This window comes from Cryptomeria japonica, chromosome 10 (assembly GCF_030272615.1).
Source record: "Cryptomeria japonica chromosome 10, Sugi_1.0, whole genome shotgun sequence".
Classification (NCBI taxonomy): domain Eukaryota; kingdom Viridiplantae; phylum Streptophyta; class Pinopsida; order Cupressales; family Cupressaceae; genus Cryptomeria; species Cryptomeria japonica.
This window is the reverse complement of record NC_081414.1, coordinates 608,642,612-608,665,095: the sequence shown is the minus strand read 5'-3', so window position 1 is coordinate 608,665,095 and position 22,484 is coordinate 608,642,612.

Below are 22,484 nucleotides of genomic sequence, written 5' to 3'. Positions count from 1 at the left end.
ATAAAACTTAGAAAAAGAATTATAAAAGCAAGGGGAATATTTCATATATATACCACCATTGCCTCCACTAACCTTCAATGAAGGAATATTGACAGTATACATGAGTGACGTAGTATTCATTAACATAATAATTTCTTGTTTTGGGACGATATGATAAAATCATCTTTCTTATGCTCTCCTAGGTAAGACATTCATTTTAGAAAAGTAATTAGAGAAATAAGCTACATTTAGGCTAATGAATGTTTTTCAAATGTTACAAACAACCACAACTATCACATTTTCCATCAAAGCATGATTTTTTGTAAAATATTTATCTATCCATTATTTCACATAAAATCCTTGAAATAAAATAGTTTACCAATCTAGATGGACCTTCTATAATATAATCTTAGAAAATCTAATTAATATATAGAAATACACATGGATGCTAAAAAACTTCATAATGATTAGAAAATTTAATGTGGAGTCTAGAGCAAGTTCTACATGTGTGATTTTCTTTAACATAAAAAGGTTTTTCCATTTCAAAATACCATTCACTAATTTTTATTTCATATTCAAAAAAATTTTATATGTGGCTCATGATTATCATGATCAATATTATTTTTTACATATCTTTGATCAGTTGAAATTGTTGTGTTATTTTTTTAGAAAGCTTCAAGATTTTAAGATTTCAATCGTGATTTTATATTTTGATGAGAGTTTACTAGAGAATGTCCACACATACCCATTGATAGACCTCATGTTATCTACTAGTCCTATCATAATACATGAATCTATATATATCCATTGTCATGTAGCTTAGTTCCCCTTGGTAGAAAATAAAACACTTTGATGTCTCTATAAGATACCTCTACACTAGACTGCAATGATCTATGTTCATATTAGACATATTCTTATTTAGGACTCGCACTAAATAATATCCCTAGATAAAAATATTGACTTAAGTGGCATGATGGTGACTCTTGGTCTAGGGGGTCATCTCTTCAAAGTGTCATTTAGTTGTAAGAGATATAATTTTAGATAAATTGTCATTGGTTAATTAAATTTTATTGAATATTATAGAAATATCTCATTCTTGTCATGTTAATTTAATTGTTCATTTCTATTTGGGTCCACTCTTTCACACTTCACATTGGCTTTTTATTGGTGTTTTTCTACTTATTTTTACTTGAATTTTCTTCTTTATTAGCCACGATTTATTTATTTGATTGCTTGTTATAGTTGATGTAATTACACACTATGTAATATTGCTACCATTGATGCTTGAGGTCAAACCCAATCTTTTATATTCATTGACCATATTTTTTTACAATAGATTTTTCATTATTAGTATCTAATGTTCTTAGGCTAAGACATTTTTTATGGATCCAGAATCAATATTATTCATTATTTCAATGAGCAATTGACATCTTCATTTTTCATTTATGTTTCCAAAAATTAGCTAACACCTTGTAGTTTATGCCAGATTTTTCAGCTAATTTTTTTAATGAGTATATGTTTTTTAACTAATTTTCGAAGTGGACACATCCTGAAAAACAAAAATTGAGTGTGCTCCCCCCTATAATCTTTGATAACTAATAAAAAAAAAATTAAATTGTGTAGAATGGATTCTAGTTTCTAAAAATATAAGTTTCTTCAAAATCCAATGAATGTGTAAAAAACTATACCCAAAATAGTGCATGTTGATTTTTGACCAAAAATGGATACACTAACAAAATAAATTATAGATGAAAGCCTTAATGAAATCAAAATGCAAAAAAAATTACATGCTTGGATAGCTAAGAGAGAGATTGAGGTTGCTATGGTGTTTTTTTTAGTTTCATTAAAACATGTGCATAACCTGATGGAGAGCACGGCCAAAAATATATGAAATTTTTTAATCTTTTGATAAAAACACATCTCAGACCTCAAATGGTCACCCAACCCTGGGTTGCATTCCCAAGTACAATCCAACCCAAAGGGTTGGTGGTTTCCAATCCAAACCATTTGGCGACTACCAAATATGGCGCTTACCAAATGCAAAATTTTGAATTTTCACATTTTGGCGCTCGCCAAATGTGAAAAGTCAATTTTTTGCATTTGGCGAGCACCAAATGTTTTGCATTGTCCAATGTGAAGGTTTTGTGTGTGTATATTTTCCAATCTGGGCACAATTTATATCCACCCTCAAAGGATAATATATACATAAAATATAACATTTAAGTATAAGTCACATTTCAATATGTCTTTTTTCTTTCTTATACTTTAAGTTATATTTCATGTATATATTGGTAGGATGTTTGAGAGTGGTTTTAGCTCTATAGAACTTATAAATGGAGATTCTAGTTTTAAGAGGATCATATAAAATTTCAAACTTAGTCAAATTTCAGTAATCAACATGCTCCTATTAGCATTCTTTAGCTATGTATCTCACTCTCTTTATCGTCCCCAAACTGGTGCAGGGGCACCTCATGACTAAGATGATAAGAGAAATAAAGGCTAAAGGTCACACATGGGAATGTGACCTTTCAATCTATGTAATAGGGTAGTCTTGTTTGTTTGATTTTTGTAATAAACCCCACCTTGTTACCCAATGACATGGATTTGGCAAGTTGATAAGCCACCATGGGCATATGAGCCTATGGGTATTTAGTTGAGTATTTTATAGGTTTTTATGTGTTGGAGATGTCTTAGGAAGGTTTAGGACATGTTGAAACATCTCTAGGTAGGTGGATTTAACATGTGTCAAAAGTTGCTCAACATGACAACTTTTGTTGACAACTTTAGTTACAAATTGTAACTTCCTTCCAATGGTCACCTCAGTTCAAAAGGTGGTTGATAACCGTTGAGGAAGGTATAAAATTTCATTCCCAATCATCATTGGGGAGAGAGGAAGACTTTGTAAAAATTTGGCATCATTGAAGTAATACAATTCTGAGAATTTCCTACACTTATGTTATTCTGCACGGTGTACGATACTGTACAGACATTTTGGAATTAGGAAACCAATGGGATGTGTTAGAGTGGCCAATAACCTTTCAGATGCATCAAGTTTGTGGTCCTAATTCACCAAGACAAGGAAGAAACCTACAATTGTCTGGAAGTGGTCTAGACTTGACAGTTTTGCCTAGGGTTTTGCAAAGAAATCGCCTCATCTTGTTGATCCTTCATTGGTGGATGGATGGCTTGGGAGGGGATGCAAGTATGGCCAATTTATTTTAGGATTTTGAAGGCCTTTTGCAGGTTAGGACTAGTTGGAGGCAAGGGTTTGATGCATTAAGCTGGGCAACTCCATGTGGCCACCGTGTAAGTTTAAGAAAACAGGTCTCATATAAGGGGTTAAAGGTCTGACCATGGCCTAAGACTTAGGAATTGGTGTATTTTCCATGTCCTAAGAGTGTTCCTTGAGTTGGTTTGGTGACTTAAGGTTTGTGTCTACACACTCCTTTGTAAAATAGGCCTAATTGGGGCTATTAGGTCTCCTAATCAAAATAGGGTTTGGATTCTTGTGTTCCCAACTAGTCAGAACCCTTAGGATATGTTTTGTAACTCTCAAAAAGGTATCCATATCTAGAATTTTTTGTCTAGGTCTTTTGGAGAAATAAGGAGTAAAGTGTGGAAAACCGGTCTGACAGGGCTACTAGGATTAGCAGGCCTTGTTGCAGCAGTTACCCCAAACCAGTAGATGGAACCTAAATTAATGATTGAAAGGGGTCTCTCTGACCTGAGGGACTTCAAACCAAGCCTTAAATAGCCATTTTTTCATTGGAGAAGGGACCAAACCATTGTTGGTCATAGGGTCCTTAGGAGCCTCTAGAAGACCTTATGAGATGCTCAATGAAAGAGACCTTGTGAGGAAATCTTTTTGGAAGAAAGGGATGTGGGACTTGTCAAACCAATATTCCTTAACCCCTTGTAGTGTTGTGTGATTGCTAAGGTCCTTGGTATGCTCTTGGATTAGGGGAACCTATCCTATACCTATACCAAGGCTCTACATTAGATTGGTATCAGAGCATAGGAGGAATCCTTTTGGGAAGAAGAATAGTACATGTTAGGAAAAGAATCAGAGGGTGAGGCTAGAAGAATTCCTCCAAAGATGACAAATGTGGAACTTGCCACGATGGTGCAAGAGAACAGACAAGTGAATGATCATCTTAGAAAGTTGATTGAGAACTCGGAAGGCAAACTATAGAGAGGAGGACCTAATGGCTCGGAGGAAGTGGGAGAAGAAGAGGAGAACCCATAAGGGAAGGAAGAAGAGGAAGTTCCTACAGAGCATAGGTACTCGGTCAATGCCTTGAAGTATGTGGAGAGGAGAACCATGGACCAGAAATCAAACCTTCCTATTTTCAGTGGGAATATGAATGTCGATGGAGTGATGGACTGGATAGAGTCCTTGAACAACTTCTTTGAATGTGAAGACATTGCTGACAACCAAAAGATGAAGATTGCCAGGTCAAAAATGTAGGGAGCAGCCCTAACATGGTGGAATTTTGTGCAAGGAGAAAGAGTGAAAGAGGGAATAGTATATGTACATGAGGACTATGAAGTCCAATTACACAAGAGAAGGCATAATCTCAGACAGAAAGAGATGGATTTGTGTGCCTATACTAAAGAATTTCAGAAATTGAGTATAAAGTCTAAGAAGGTTGAAGATGAAAGTGAAAGAGTGGCAAGGTATCTAAACAGCCTAAGGTGGAACATACAAGAAGAGTTGAACCTCTTGTTCCCTGACACTATTCATAAATGCTATCAATTAGCATTAAAGGCAGAGGAGAAGCTCAAAAGAATACAAGAGCAGAGCAGTAGATGAAGGGGTAAGTAGCCAAGAGGAAGGAGAAACTTCAAAGGAAGAGGATCATATTTTGAGTTTCAAGGAGAGAGCAGTCAAGACTCCTCAAGGAATGATAGCAACAACAAAGGCAACTTCAGAGGGAAAAGGCCTAATTTCAGAGGTAGATCATCAAGAAGAGGAGCAGGACCAATAAAATGTTTTAACTGCAACCAAGACGGACACATTGCCAGCAGATGCTCAGAGAAGATGGGGTCTAGTTCCCAAGGAGAAAGGAGAGCCAACCTAACCCAAGAGTCAAATTACCAAGGCAGTAGTAAACCTAATTCATGTGGTTATCGAGAGATAGGAGAGGCAATAATGCTGAGAAGAACCCTCTTGAAGGTACCAACACCTATGGAGCCGCCTCAGAGGAAGTCTATCTTCCACACCACTTTCCAATCAGGAGGAAAGGTATGTAAAGTTTTGATTGACTCAGGGTCTACTGAGAATTTTGTGTCAATAGAAATGTAAAGAAGTTGAAATTGAGGAGGATACCCCATCCATACCCCTATAAGGTGTCTTGGCTCACAAAGGGGCAACAAACACTTGTAGAAGAGCAGTCATGGGTGGAATTCCAGATAGGTGCATATAAAGATAAGATTTTGTTTGATGTTGTTAACATGGATGTTTGTCACCTCTTGTTTGGAATACGATGGCAGTATGACCTCAAAGCACACCATGATGGCTTTAGGAATACCTATTCCATCATAGAGAATGGCAAGGTCATAGAGCTACTGCCCTTGATTGAAAACAATTAAGAGAAGAAAGAAACTGAGTCCAAAGTGATGATGATTGAGGGAAAACCATTCCTCAAGGAGATAAAGTTGGAAGAAGGAATATGTTTTGCATTGCTTCTAATACCAACCTCAAAAGAGAAGTTTGATGTAGATGACAGGGCAGAAGGAAAGGACAAGGGTCACAGTCTGGAAGTGAAGAAGATCATTGGTAGATACCAAGGCATAGTTGCAGATGGAGTGCCAAGGAGTTTGCCGCCAATGAGAGAGATCAGTCAGTGTATTGACTTGATCACAGGGCCTACATTGCCTAACAAGGCTACATACAAACTCACACCACAACAAAATGAGGAGATGGCAAGGCAGATTCAAGAGTTTCTAGATTCTGACCTGATTGGAAAGAGCCTTAGCCCATGTGCAGTACTTGTAGTTTTGGCACCCAAAAAGGATGGAACATGGAGGCTTTGTACTGACTCAAGAGCTCTCAATAAGATCACCATAAGGTATAGATTTCCAATGGTTGGGATAGAGGATTTTCTTGATTGTTTGGGGGGTGCAAAATATTTTTCTAAAATTGATTTAAAGAGTAGATACCACCAAATTATAATTAGGCCTGGTGATGAGTGGAAAAAAGCCTTCAAAACAAATGAAGGGTTGTATGAGTGGAAGGTTATGCCATTTGGTTTGTCTAATGACCCAAGTACATTCATGAGACTCATGAATGAAGTTTCAAAAGAATTCATAGGGTAGTTTGTAATAGTGTATTTGGATGACATCCTAGTATTTAGCAGGACAAAGGAAGAACACTTGAGGCATCTAGACATGGTTTTGAAAAAGTTGAGTGAAGAGGAATTGATGATCAATATGGAGAAGTGTTTGTTCATGCAGGAAGAACTCATCTACCTTGGATTTGTGATCTCCAAAGGTCACTTGAAGATGGATCAGGATAAGGTAAATGCAATTCTTTCTTGGCCTACTCCTAAGACTATTGGTGAAGTTAGAAGTTTCCATGGATTAGCCACATTTTATAGAAAGTTCATAAGAGGATTCAGTCAGATATGTGCTCCAATGTTGGAAACCATAAAAGGTGGTCAAAAGTGCAGATTCTCTTGGACAAAGGAGGTGGATGAGGCATTTGAAACTCTCAATAAAAAGGTAGCTCGACAACCAGTACTTGCTTTACCTGATTTTAACAAAGTGTTTCAAATTGAATGTGATGCTAGTCATGTGGCCATAGGAGCAGTCGTAAGCCAAGAAGGCAAACCTATAGAATTCTTTAGTGAAAAGCTCAATGAGACAAAGAGAAAATATTCTTCTTATGACCTAGAAATGTATGCACTAGTTCAAGCTTTGAAAAAATGGAGGCACTATCTACTACCAAAGGAATTTATGGTCTATAGTAACAACCAAGCCTTGAGTTTTATTAATATCCAAGAAAAGTTAAACCATAGGCATATGAAATGGGTAGAATCTATCCAAGCCTATACCTTCTCCATAAAACACAAGAAAGGAGTAGCCAACAAAGTAGCTAATGCACTAAGTAGAAGAGTGCTAACTATATCTAAAATCCAATTAGAAAGCATTGGGATTAATGCATTGAAAGATATGTATGTTACAAATAAGGACTTTAAGGATATTTACAAGGTATGTATTGAATTTGATGAAAGGTATCATGTGGAGTTTTCTGATTTTCTGATCCAAGATGGACTTCTTTTCAAAGGTGGGCAATTGTGCATACCAAAGTGCTCAATGAGGACTAATATCATCAAAGAAAAGCATAGTGGGGCTATGGCAGATCATTTTGGCTTGGACAAGACACTTGAATTGGTAAGGAGGCACTACTTTTGGCCCAAATTGCAGGTTGATGTAAGAAAGTTTGTAGATGCATGCATCATTTGCCAAAATGCCAAAGGAAGAAGCACCAATGCTAGTCTCTATCGAACCTTACCCATTCCCTCAAGACCTTGGGAAATTGTGAAAATGGACTTTGTAATGGGTTTACCTAGGACCCAAAAGGGGTTTGACAGTGTATTTGTGGTAGTGGATAGGTTTAGTAAAATGGCACATTTCTTGCCATGTAAGTCCACTAGTGATGCAAATTTGAAGAAGGAAAGGTTTCCCAAGGGCAAACACACTAAGCTCATGCAGAGGAAAGTAGGACCATGTCAAATATTGAAGAAGTTTGGAACCAATGCTTATGAAATTCAATTACCATCAAACCTTGGCATATCTCCTATTTTTAATGTTTGTGATTTAACTCCTTTTAAAGGTGACTCTAATGCAGGTAACTCACAATAGGTCCTAGAAGATGTAGCAAATATAGACATTCCCAAACATGAGCCATCTAAGATTGAGAAAGTGTTGGACACCAAGATTGTAAAGAAGACCAGGAGAAATGAGTACAAACAATACTTGGTCAAATGGAAAGGAAAACCAGACTCTGAAGCCATTTGGTTGGATGAAGATCAAATCAAGAAGCATGGCACTACATTACATGACCTCATCTCAAGTGGAATTGAGATTCATTCACCCCGGGAGTATGGTACAGGGGCACCTCATGACTAAGATGATAAGAGAAATAAAGGCTAAAGGTCACACATTGGAATGTGACCTTTCAATCTATGTAATAGGGTAGTCTTGTTTGTTTGATTTTTGTAATAAACCCCACCTTCTTACCCAATGACATGGATTTGGCAAGTTGATAAGCCACCATGGGCATATGGGCCTAGGGGTATTTATTTGAGTATTTTATAGGTATTTATGTGTTGGAGATGTCTTAGGAAGGTTTAGGACATGTTGAAACATCTCTAGGCAAGCGGATTTAACATGTGTCAAAAGCTACTCAACATGACAACTTTAGTTACAAATTGCAACTTCCCTCCAACGGCCACCTTAGTTCAAAAGGTGGTTGATAACCATTGAGGAAGGTATAAAATGTCATTCCCAATCATCATTGGGGATAGAGGAAGACTTTGTAAATATTTGGCATCATTGAAGTAATACAATTCTGAGAATTTCTGGCACTTCTATTATTCTACACGGTGTACAATACTATACGGACATTTTGGAATTAGGAAACTAGTGGGATGTGTTAGAGTGGCCAATCAAATTTTAAATGCATCAAGTCTGAGGTCCTAATTCACCAAGACAAGGAAGAAACTTGCAATTTTTTGGAAGTGGTCTAGATTTGATAGTTTTGCCTAGGGTTTTGCAAAGAAATGGCCTCATCTTGGTGATCCTTCATTGGTGGTTCACGGCTTGGGTGGGGATGCAAGTATGGCCAATGAATTTTAGGATTTTGAAGGCCTTTTTCAGGTTAGAAACAATTGGAGGCGAGGGTTTGATGCATTAAGGTGGGAAACTCCATGTGGCCACCGTGTAAGTGTAAGCAAAGAGGTCTCATATCAGGGGTTAAAGGTTTGATCATGACATAAGACTTAGGAATTGGTGTATTTTCCATGTCCTAAGATTTTTTCTTGAGTTGGTTTGGTGAGTTAAGGTTTGTGTCTACACACTCCTTTGTAAAATAGGCCTAATTGGGGCTATTAAGTCTCCTAATCAAAATAGGGTTTGGATTCTTGTGTTCCCAACTGGTTATAACCCTTAGGATATGTTTGGTAACTCTCAAAAGGGTATCCATCTCTGGAATTTTTTGTCTAGGTATTTTGGACAAATAAGGAGTTAAGTGTGGAAAATCGGTATGACAGGGCTACTAGGATTAGTAGGCCTTGTTGCAGCAGTTACCCCAAACCGATAGAGGGAACCTAAATTAATGATTGAAAGGGGTCTCTCTGCCCTAAGGGACTTCAAATTAAACCTTAAATAGCCATTGTTTCATTGGAGAAGGGACCAAACCATTGTTGTCCATAGGGTCCTTAGGAGCCTCTAGAAGACCTTATGAGATGCTCAATGAAAGAGACCTTATGAGGAAGTATTTTTGAAAGAAAGGGATGTGGGACTTGTAAAACTGATATTCCTTAACCCCTTGTAGTGTTTTGTGATTTATAGGGTCCTTGGTGTGCTCTTGGATTAGGGGAACCTATCCTATACCTATACCAGGGCTCTACATGAGAAACTCTAGACCTATCTCTATCCCTCTCTTGTCTCTCTCACTTCTCTCTCCCCTCTCTAGGTAAACCCAACTTCTCTACCTTTCATTCCTTCCTTAACCCCATATCTATCCTTGAATCCCTCCCTCTCTCTTCTTCTCTCCCATTCTCTTATTATTTCACTCTCCTCCCCTTTCCATTCTTTTGGTCACTACCTATCCCTTCTATCTTCTCTATCCCCATATCTAGGTCTCTTCCTCCCTCCATATTCAAGTCACTACCTCTCCATCCCTATATTATTACCCACCTCTCTCTCCCCCTCTAGGTATCTGACCTAATTAATTGTCCACCCTCTATTTCTCTCACCCATCTCCATATTTATCTCCCTCTCCCTTACCCCTATCCATTTATGAACTCTCTCCCTCTATTGTCTCTCTCCAAACCTATCTATATCCTCATTACTTAGGTCTTTGAATCCCTCCATGTCTACCTCTCCATCCATCCCCTTTTAGTCATATATTTTCTCTTCTATCTATTCCCTCTCTCCATTGTCTAGGTTGTCACCTCTCCCTCCTAATCTATCTAGCTCCCTCTCTCAAATTTCTAGGTTTCTCCCTCATTCCCTATCCACCTCTATACTTATCCATTAATGTCTCATTAGGAACCTATCTTTAAGCCCCTATATCTATCTCTCCTCTATCTCTCCCATCTAGGTATTTAAACTCTCTCTCATTCTCTACATATCTCATCTCTTTATTTATCCCCTCTCTAGTTCTCTCCCTTCCTCTCCACCTCTCTCTCTCCATCATCTCTTACCCATCCCCCTTTATCAACTCTCTCCTTCTCATATCTCTCTCATCACCTCTTTATCTACCAAAAAATATAGACCTATTACTCCCCCTTTCTTCTCTCTATTTCTTCTATCTCCCCTCTCTAGGTCTCTCATATACTCTCTCCCTCTCTCTCTCACCTTCCCTCCATCTCTATTATCTTCATATTATTTCTCTCTAATCTCTCTGTGGTCTCTCCCTCATAACCTCTCTTTCCACACCTATTTTTCTCCTTGCCTCCATCTTTACATATCTGCATCTCCCTCTTTGTCTCTTAATCCCTTTGTATCTCCTTCACCTCTATCTTTCCACCCTAGGTCTCTCACCTCTCTCTTCCTAGGCTCTAGATCTCTCACCTCTATATCTCTCTCCTCTCTAATTATTTCCTTTCCACCTCCTTACCCCTCTTTCTCTCTTTGTGCACTTATCTCTCTTATTTTATTCTCTCTCTCCCTCACCTATCTACTCTTCCCTCTCTAGGTCTCTCAGCCACTCCCTACCCACCTCTCCCTTTCTTCATAGATCTCTCTTCCTCTTTATTATTCCTTCTCCCCTCTTTTTCCTCCCTCCCCTGTATAGGATTTAGATAATAGGTTGTAGGATATAAAGTTAATGGTATGGGGTACAATATTGATGGAACATTGTTTAGGGTAGATAGGGTTGAGGGTAGTGGTCGTATTGATACTCAAGACACCATTTGACCCCTTAAGACACCATATGACCCCTTACAATACCATATGACCCCTTAGGACACCATATGACCCCTAACAACACCATATCATGTCCTAAGGGGTCCTATGGTGTCGCTAAGGGTCATATGGTGTCCTAAGGGGTCATATGGTGTCCTTAAGGGTCATATGGTGTCCTAAGGGGTTATATGGTGTCATTAGGGGTCATATGGTGTCATATGGTACTCTATGACCCTTTAAGACACCATATGACCCCTAAGGACACTATATGGTATCCTAAGGGGTCATATGGTGTCCTAAGGGGAAATATGGTCTCCTATGACCCCTTGGGACACCATATGACCCCTAATGACACCATATGGTGTCCTAAGGGGTCATATGGTGTTTTATGACCCCTTAGAACACCATATGACCTCTAACAACACCATATGGTGTCCAAAGGGGTCATATGGTTTCCTAAGGGATCATATGATGTACTAAGGGGTCATATGGTGTTTTATGATCCCTTAGGACACCATATGACCCTAGACAACACCATATGACATCCAATGACACCATATGGTGTCCTAAGGGGTCATTATGGTTTCATTTGAGGTTATATGGTGTCCTATGGGGTCATATGGTGTTCTATAACCCCTTAGGATACTATATGACCCATAACGACACCAAATGGTGTCCTAAGGGGTCAGATGGTGTCCTAAGGGGTCATATGGTGTTCTATGACCCCTTATGACACCATATGACCCCTAAAATCACCATATGGTGTCCTAAGAGGTCATATGATTTCCTAAGGGGTCATATGGTGTCCTAAGGGGTAATATGGTATTCCATGACCCCTTAGGACACTATATGACCCCATACAACACCATATAATCCCTAACAACACCATATGGTGTCATAAGGGGTCATATGGTGTTCTATGACCCCTTAGGACACCATATGACCGCTAATGACAAAATATGGTGTCCTAAGGGGTCATATGGTGTTCTATGACCCCTTCAAACACCATATGACCCCTCACAACACCATATGGTGTCCTAAGGGGTCATATGGTGTCCTATAGGGTCATAGAACACCAAATGACTCCTTAGGACACCATACGACCCCTAACGACATCAAATGACCCCTTAAGACATCATATAGTGTTGTTAGGGGTCATATGGTGTCCTAAGGGGTCATAGAACATCATATGACCCCTAATGATGCCATATGACCCCTAACGACACCATATGACCCCTTACGACACCATATGACCCCTAATCACACCATATGGTGTCGTTAGGGGTCATATGGTGTCATAAGAGGTTATATTGTGTCCTAATAGGTCATAGACTACCATATGACCCCTTAGGACACCATATGATCCCTAATGACACCATATGACCCCTTAGGACACCATATGACCCCTAACGACACCATATTGTGTCTTGAGAGGTCATATGGTATCACAAGTGGTCATGTCATGTACTAGGATGTTAAAAGGGTCATATGGTGTCCTAGGGGGTCATAGAACACCATATGACTCCTCAAGACACCGTATGACCCCTTAGGACACCATATGGTATCGTTAGGGGTCATATGATATCCCAAGGGGTCGTATGGTGTCATTAGGGGTCATATGGTGTCCTAAGGGGTCATATGATATTCGATGACCCATTAGGATGCCATATGACCCCTTAGGACACCATATAACCCCTGATGACACCATATAGTGTCGTTAGGGGGTTATAAGGTGTCCTAAGGGGTCATATGGTGTTCTATGACCCCTTAGGACATCATATGACCCCTAAGACCACCATATGGTGTCCTGAGGGGTCATATGGTGTCGTAGGGGTCATGTGGTGTCGTTAGGGGTCATATTGTGTCATAAGGGGTCATATGGTGTTCTATGACCCCTTAGGACAACATATGACCCCTAACAACACCATATGGTGTCCTAAGGAGTCATATGGTTTCCTTAGGGGTCATATGGTGTCCTTAGGGCCCATATGGTGCTCTATGAACATTTAAGACACCATATGACTCCTTAAGACATGTCATATGGTGTCGTTATGGGTCATATGGTGTCCCAAGGGGTCATATGGTATTCTATGACCCATTAGGACACCATATGACCCCTAACTAAACCATATGGTGTCATTAAGGGTCATATGGTTTCGTAAGGGATCATACAGTGTCCTAAGGGGTTATATGGTGTTCTATGACCCCTTAGGACACCATCTGACCCGTTAGGACACCATATGACCCCTAAGGACACTATATGGTGTCCTAAGGGGTCATATGGAATTGTTAGGGGTTATATGGTGTCCTAAGGGGTCATATGGTGTTTTATGACCCTTTAGGACACCATATGACCCTGAACGACACCATATGGTGTCCTAAGGGGTCATCCAATGTCGTTAGGGGTCATATGATGGTCTATGACCCCTTAGGACACCATATGGTTTCGTGACGGGTCATATGGTATCATATGGGGTCATATGGTATCCTAAGGGGACACAGAACACCATATGACCCCTTAAAACACCATATGGTGTTTTTAGGGGTCATATGGTGTCCTGAGGGCTCATATGGTGTCCTAAGGGGTTAGAGAACACCATATGACCCCTCATGACACCATATGTTTTCATTAGGGGTCATATGGTGTCCTAAGGGGTCATAGAACACCATATGACCCCTTAGGACACCATATGACCCCTTAGGAAATCATATGACATCTTAGGACACCATATGACCCCTTAGGACACCATATGGTGTCATTAGGGCTCATATGGTGTCCTAAGGGGTCATAGAATACCATATGACCCCCTAGGACACCATATGACATGTCCTAAGGGATCATATGGTGTCTCAAGGGGTCATAGAACACCATATGAACCCTAAGGACACCATATGACCCCTAAGGACACCATATCACCCCTTAGGACACCATATGGTGTCATTAGGGCTCATATGGTGTCTTAAGGGGTCATAGAACACCACATGACCCCTTAGGACACAATATGACCCCTAACGACACCATATGACCCCTAAATACGCCATACGACCCCTCAATATACCATATGGTGGTCTTAGCGGTCATATGGCTTCCTACGGGATCATAGAATGCCTTATGACCCCCTAGGACACCATATGACCCCTTAGGAAATCATATGACCCCTTAGGACACCATATGGTGATGTTAGGGGTCATATGGTGTCCTAAGGGGTCATAGAATACCATATGACCCCTTAGGACACCATACGACCCCTTAGGACACCATATGACCCATTAGGACACCATATGACATGTCCTAAAGAGTCATATGGTGTCTCAAGAGGTCATAAAATACCATATAACCCCTTAGGACACCATATGGTGTTGTTAGGGGTCATATAGTTTCCTAAGGGGTCATAGAACACCATATGACCCCTTATAACACAATATGACCCCTAACAACACTATATGACCCCTTAAGATACCATATGGTGGTCTTAGGGGTCATATTGTGTCCTAAGGGGTCATATGGTGTCCTAATGGGTCATAGAATACCATATGACCCCTTAGGACACCATATAACCCCTAAGACCACCATAAGGTGTCCTGAGGGATCATATGGTGTTGTTAGGGGTCATATGGTGTCATTAGGGGTTATATTGTGTCCTAAGGGGTCATATGGTGTTCTGTGACCCCTTAGTACACCATATGACCCCTAACAACACCATATGGTGTCCTAAGGGGTCATATGATGTCCTTAGGGGTCATATGGTGTCCTTAGGGGTCATATGATGTTCTATGACCCCTTAATACACTATATGACCCATTAGGACATGTCATATGGTGTCTTTAGGGGTCATATGGTGTCCTAAAGGGTCATATGGTATTTTGTGACCCATTAGAACACCATATGACCCCTAACGACACCATATGGTGTCGTTACAGGTCATATGGTTTCCTAAGGGATCATATGGTGTCCTAAGGGGTTATATGGTGTTTATGACCCTTAGGACACCATGTGACCCCTTAGGACACCATATGACCCCTAAGGACGCTATATGGTGTCCTAAGGGGTCATATTGTGTTCTATGACCCCTTAGGACACCATAAGACCCCTAACGACACCATATGGTGTCCTAAGGGATCATTTGATGTTGTTAGGGGTGATATGGTGTCCTAAGGAGTATTATGGTGTCCTATGACTTGTTAGGACACCATATGACCCCTTAGGACACCATATGGTGTCGTGAGGGGTCATATTATGTCGTATGGGGTCATATGGTGTCCTGAGGGGACATAGAACACCATATGACCCCTTAGGACACCATATGGTGTTTTTAGGGGTGATATGGTGTCTAGAGGGCTCATATGGTGTCCCAAGGGGTTATATAACACCGTATGACCCCTTAGGACACCATATGTTGTCATTAGGGGTCATATGATGTCCTAAGGGGTCATATGATGTCCTAAGGGGTCATAGAACACCATATGACCCCTTAAGACACCATATGACCTCTTAGAAAATCATATGACCCCTTAGGACACCATATGGTGATGTTAGGGGTCATATAGTGTCACAAGGGGTCATAGAATACCATATGACCCCTTTAGACACCATATGACCCCTTCGGACACCATATGAATGTCCTAAGGGGTCATAGAGCACCATATGACCCCTAAGGACACCATATGACCCCTTAGGACACCATATGGTATCGTTAGGGGTCATAGAACATCATATGACCCCTTAGGACACAATATGACCCCTAACGACACCATATGACCCCTAACAACACCATATGACCCCTCATAACACCATATGGTTGTCTTAGTAGTCATATGGTGTCCTAAGGTGTCATAGAACACCATATGACCTCTTATGACACCATATGACCCCTTAGGACACCATATGACCCCTAACGACACCATATGGTGTTGTTAGTGGTCATATGGTGTCCTAAGGGGTCATATGGCATCCTAATGGGTCATAAAATACCATATGACCCCTTAGGACACCATATGACCCCTAATGACACCATATGGTACTTGAGGGGTCATATGGTATTTTATGACCCCTAGGACACCATATGACCCCTTTTAACATCCTAGTACATAACATGACCACTTGTGACACCATATGACCCCTCAAGACACAATATGGTGTCGTTAGGGTTCATATGGTGTCCTAAGGGGTCATATGGCGTCCTCAGGGATCATATGGTGTCTTAAGGAGTCATATGGTATTCTATGACCCATGAGGGCACCATATGACCTGTTAGGACACCATATGACCCCTAACAACACCATATGACCCCTAATGACACCATATCCATATTGTGTCATTAGGGGTCATATGGTGTCATAAGGGGTCATATAGTGTCATAAGGGGTCATAGAACACCATATGGTTCCTTAGGACATTATATGGTGTCATTAGGGGTCATATGGTGTCCTAAGGGGTCATATGATGTCCTTAGGGGTCATAAAACACCAAATGACCCCTTAGGACACTATATGACCCCTTAGGACACTATATGACCCCTTAAGACACCATATGGTGTCGTTAGGGCTCATATGGTGTTCTAAGAGATCATATGGTATCCTAAGGGGTCATAGAACACCATATAACCCCATAGGACACCATATGACCCCTTAGGACACCATATGACCCGTAACGACACCATATGACCCCTTAGCACACCATATGACTTGTAATCACACCACATGTTGTCCTAAGAGGTCATATGGTGTCCTAAGATAGATAGTAATGGTTTCCTAAGGGGTAATATGGTCCACCATGCTCATGCACATACCTAGATGGGTTATATAGAGATATAAGATACTTAGAGGGGGAGAGAGGCGTGAGAGACCTAGATAGGGTGAGAGAGAGAGAGGGTTGAGATAAATGGAGGGGGATAGAGAGAGGTTGGTAATGAGACATGGATGAAGATGTAGAGAGGTGGAGAGGGAATGAGGGAGAAACCTAGAGAGGGGTAGAGAGAGTGTGATAGAAAGTTGATGATGTAGACAGTAAAGAGAGGATAAGAATTAGTAGGGAAGGGAGAGAGAGAAGGGTATAAGGAGGGAGAGTGAGATGGAGAGGGAGAGGGGAAGAAGAGAATGGAGATTCCTATAAATGGAAGGGAGAGATAAGAGGAGAGATGAAAGAATAAAGAGAGAGAAGAGTATGAGGGGATTGAGGGACAGGTAGACATGGAGGGACTACAAGACCTAGGGAAGGAGAAGATAAAGAGGTGGGGGGAAAGAGAGAAGAGGAGGAAAGAGTTAAAAAATAAATAGGGGTAAGGGGGGGGGATAGAGGGGAAGAGAGAGGGAGAGAACTAGAGAGGGGACAAATAAATAGGTGAGAGAACTATATTGGGAAAGAGATGAGAGACCTAGATGAAAAGAGAGAGGAATGCGATAGATAGAGGGGGGGAGAGAGGGGTGATTAATGAGACATGATGCAAAGGTAGATAGGTGGAGAGGAAGGAAGTGATAAACCTAGAGAGGTGAGAGAGAGTTGATGACCTAGAATGTAGAGAGAGAGAATAAAAGAGGAAGAGAGAATAAAAAAGTGGGGGAGTGAGATATATATGAGGGTATGTATGGATGGGGAGGTAGAGATGGAGAGGGGAAAAAATGAAGGGAGAGAGATAGAAAGGGGAGGGAGGGAGAAGAGAAGAGATAGAAGAACAAAGAGAGGAGTAAGAGGGGATGGATGGAGAGGTAGACATGGAGGGAGTGAGACACCTATGGAAGGAGGAGATAAAGAGGTAAGGGGAGGAAGAGAAAAGGAGGGAGTTCATAAAGGGATAGGGTTAAGGAGGAGGGAGAGAGAGGTGGAGAGGGATAGAGAGAACTATAGAGGGGGCATATAAATAGGTGAGAGACCTAGATGGATAGAGATGAGTGAGATAGATAGAGGGGGATAAAGAGAGGTGGGTAACGAGACCTTTATGTAGAGGTAGAAAGGTGGAGAGGAAGGGAGGGAGAAAACTAGAGAGAGGGTGGGATGGAGAGGTAATGACCTAGAAAATGAAGATAGAGAATAAGAGAGGAATAGAGAAGACGAGAGAGTGGGAGAGGGACATAGAGAGGGAGAGAGGAAGAAAGGAAGGTAGAGACCTAGAGAGGGGAGAGAGGGAGAATAGAAGAGATAGAAGAACAAAGAGATGTGTAAGAGGAGATGGATATAGAGGTAGACATGGAGGAAGTGAGAGACCTAGAGAATGAGGAGATAGATAGGTTTGGAGAGAGAGAGAGAGAGAGAGAGAGAGAGAGAGAGAGAGAGAGAGAGAGAGAGAGAGAGAGAGAGAGAGAGAGAGAGAGAGAGTGCATAAATAGATAGAGGTAAAGAGAAGGGAGAGAAAAGTGGAGAAGGAGGGAGAGAACTAGAGGGTGGAAAATTAGATAATTGAGAAACCTAGAGGGAGAGAGAAAGGTGGGTAATAATATAGGGAGGGAGGGACAACCCTAGATATGGGGAGAGAGAGGATAAAAGGGATAGGTAGTGACCAAGAGAAAGGAGTGGGAGGGGAGAGAAACAATAAGAGAGTGAGAGAGATGAGAGAGGGAGAGAGTCAAGGATAGAGAAGTGAGAGAGACAAGAGAGGGAGAGAGATAGGTCTAGAGTTTGGGGAAGATAAAGAGAGTGAGATACATAGCTTAAGAATGCTAATAGGAGCATGTTGATTACTAAAATTTGACTGTCTGAAATTTTATATGATCCTCTAAAAACTAGAATCTACATTATAAGTCCTATAGATCTATACTTAAATGTTATATTTAATGTATATATTCTCCTTTGGGGGTGGATATAACTTGTGCCCAAATTGGAAAATCTACACACTCACAAAACCTTCATATTAGACAATGCAAAACATTTGGTGCGTGCCAAATTTGGCGCTCGCCAAATGCAACAAATTGACTTTTCACATTTGGCGAGCACCAAATGTGAAATTCAAAATTTTGCATTTGGTGAGTGCCATATTTGGTGCTCCCCAAATGGTTTGCTTGGGAGAATACCAACCCTTTGAGTTGGATTTGCCTTGGGCATCCAACCCCTAGGTTTGGATGACCTTTTCATGCCAATGACACATTTTTATGAAAAGATAAAAAGCGACACCTTTTTGGTACCACAACTTGGTGCACTTACCCATTCATGAGAAATCAAACAAACTCTTTGAGGATCATATCCTTTAGCAAGAGTATTAGATAAATCTAAGGAACAACATGTCCTTTTAACTAAAATAGAAAATAGGTTTGCATAAGTTTTAGAGCTAGTCCATTTACCTAACAAGTGGAATCCTTCCTAAGCCAAAAAACTAGAAACATTACAAGAGTAAATGTGATAGTCTCCCACCAATAAAAGAAGATTAAAAGTTGGATATTTTAGACCAAATAGCATCTAAAAAGGCTTTATAAGTATATGAATGAAGATGGGGTACTAAATAGTGGCCAATTCACTTTTTGGTCCCATTCCACCCATAATGTGAGTATGTTATGGCTTAGTGATTATTGTGCCATAATGTGAGCACGTTATAACACACCCATGTTATCTATTGGTAATTAATGAGCCTAACAATGGACAATTGTGAGAACATTATAACACACTAGCATTATGGACTAAAGTGGCTAAAATGCAAGCACATTTTAAAGAATGAGAAATTTTGTCTAACTTCCCATATTTTCCTCAACCATATGATCTCATACTCAATATATTTATTAGTATATATACATGAAATATAAAATTTGTATATTTTTCTTTCTTATACTTTAAGTTATATTTCATAAATACATTGGCAAAAATATTTGAGAGTGACCTTCCAGATTTCTAGGAGTTACAATGTAGATTCTAGGTTCTAGAAGATCTTATAAATTTTTTGACTTGGTCAAATTTCACTAATTAGTAGGATCCTATCAACATTCTCCCCTCTCTCTATCTCACTCCATTTTTCTCCTCTAAGATCTAACCTATCTCCCCTTATTGAACTCTCCCTCTCCCTTCCTTTTTCTTCCTCTCTCTATCTCACACTCTCCTCTCTCACCCAAGGTCTAAATTTTATACTTTTTAGACAATCAAAATTTAGTAATTAGAAGGCTCCTCTCTCTCTCTTTGAAGCTCTAAATGTATCTCTCTCCTTATCACTCTCCCTCTCTCTATCACATTATCTCCTCCATCCTCTCTCCCCAAATATCTAGACCTATATATATACCTCTCTCACACCCTTCATTCTTCGTTCTCTATTTACCCTCTCCCTTGTTTTATTGGTACCACACACACTCTCCTCTCTCTCTCTCTCTCTCTCTCTATTTATCTTTATCTTCTCTCTCCCTCTCTCTCCATACCTCCCTATCACTCCTTCCCTACCTCTATTTCTCTATATACCCCCTCTATCTCTCCCCTTCCTTCTCTCTTTCTTGTATCTATCCATATATCTTCCCTCCCACTCTCTCATTATTTCCCCTCTCACTCTCTCATTATCTCCCCTCTCCCTCTATCTACTTACCTTTCTCTCGCTTTATTTATCTACTTACATATCTCGTCTCTATCTACTTCCTTCCCTCCATACTCCTCTCTATCTCCTATTTCTTTCCCCCTCCCTTTAAATATCTCTGCCTCTATCCCACTCTACTTCCCTAGCTACTTATCTCCCCTCCCTCTCTCTGTATACCTCTGGAACTTCCCACCTCCCTCTCTCTTTCTCTACTTATCTGTATCTCCCCTCTCCATCTCTTTTGTACCTTCCCTCTTTCCATTGCCATTTATCTCTATCTCACGTCTCTCTACCCTCTCTCCTTTTATACCTCTCTTTGTCCCTCTCTCTACATACCAATCCATCCCTCCTAATCTGTCAACCGACATTAATATTAACTGCTAATCTGTCAATGATGTCTCCCAAATCTGCAATGTCTATCAAGTAGGCATCCCAAGAAACTAAAGGTGGAAGACATGAAAAATCTTGCTGTACTGAATCACATGAAGGCAAAATTGTCGCACTATCCACATCATCAGGTGCAATAGGTGATGTGATATCAATAGGAGGAGATGAAACACAAGGCTCAAGAACGGGGTCACATTTGAGAATCCCCAAGTTCAAGTACCCAAAGTTCTCCTCAAAATATGAATCATCACAAGAAGTGTGATCATCATGTGTAGAATCATCATATGTGAAATCATCATCATCAACAAAATGTGAAAAAGGAATATAACCGAGATGCATGATCAACCACCTCGGTTGCAATGATAGCTCTAGTCTCCAAGTCTCTAATGAAAACCAACTTAGGTGTAAACTCCACAATTCTCTTAGTTGTGCCATGTGTGATTTGATAGATGGAAAGGAGATTGTTTGTCAAATTGGGTACACACAACACACCATTGAATGAGTTATCCCCAATAGCAATAGATCCTTTCCCAATCACATTCATGTATGTATGATTTCCCATCAAAATTTGTGGCATGGTGCAAGGCTCAAATGCAGAAAACATAGACTGTGAAGATGCCATATGATGAGAAGCCCTTGAATCTAGAATCCATCTCCTTGAATAATGACTTGTAGTAGCACAAAAAACTTTTCCTTTTCTTGTCCCAAAAGAGTGAGTCTTCCCACTTGTTGAAGCCATGAATGCTTGCCCTTTCCCTTTTGATTGTGAGGAAGTAGAAGTTGATGAATCATCCTTCTTGTAAGCATTAGGCAAATCAATGTTGTGCTTTTTGAGGATATGTGTGAGATCATCAATCTTCTTAGAATGGCAACGACGCTCCTCATGACCAAACTTTTTACAATAGGCACAGTAGGTCTCTCTCTCTTTGGTGAATTGTCCCTCTTGGAAGAGGATGAATCTCCTTGTTGTGGAGAAGGTGATGCTTTGTCCTTAGGCTTTGATTGCCATTTCTTCTTGTTTGAGTTGTCATTTCCTTGATTTCATTTGTTCCCTTGATTGTCCACTAATGCTTGAGACTTAGAATCCTTAAGAATGCCCATGCTTATCAACTTAGTTTGTTCCATCATCAACATTTCGACGAAAGTGTCAAATGTAGGCATTGTGTAGCTTGAACCCATTGTCATCCTATGGGTTTGGAAACTAGAAACAAATACTGCACATTCTTGTTGAAGTTTGCCCATCAAATTGAAGATCAATTGAGTATCCTTCTTATCAATGCCACAATCCTTGAGTTGTGCCCTCAACTCTTTTGCCTTAGTGACACAATATTGTATAGTATCAAAGTTCTTGGGATCTAACATGGTGAGATCACTATCAATATGATATCCACTAATCTCATCAACTTGACCATACAAGTCTTGAAATTTTTGCCAAACATCCTTGATTATAGTACATTTCTCAATATGAAAAATGAGATCCTTTGATACATACTTTCTTAAGGTACCA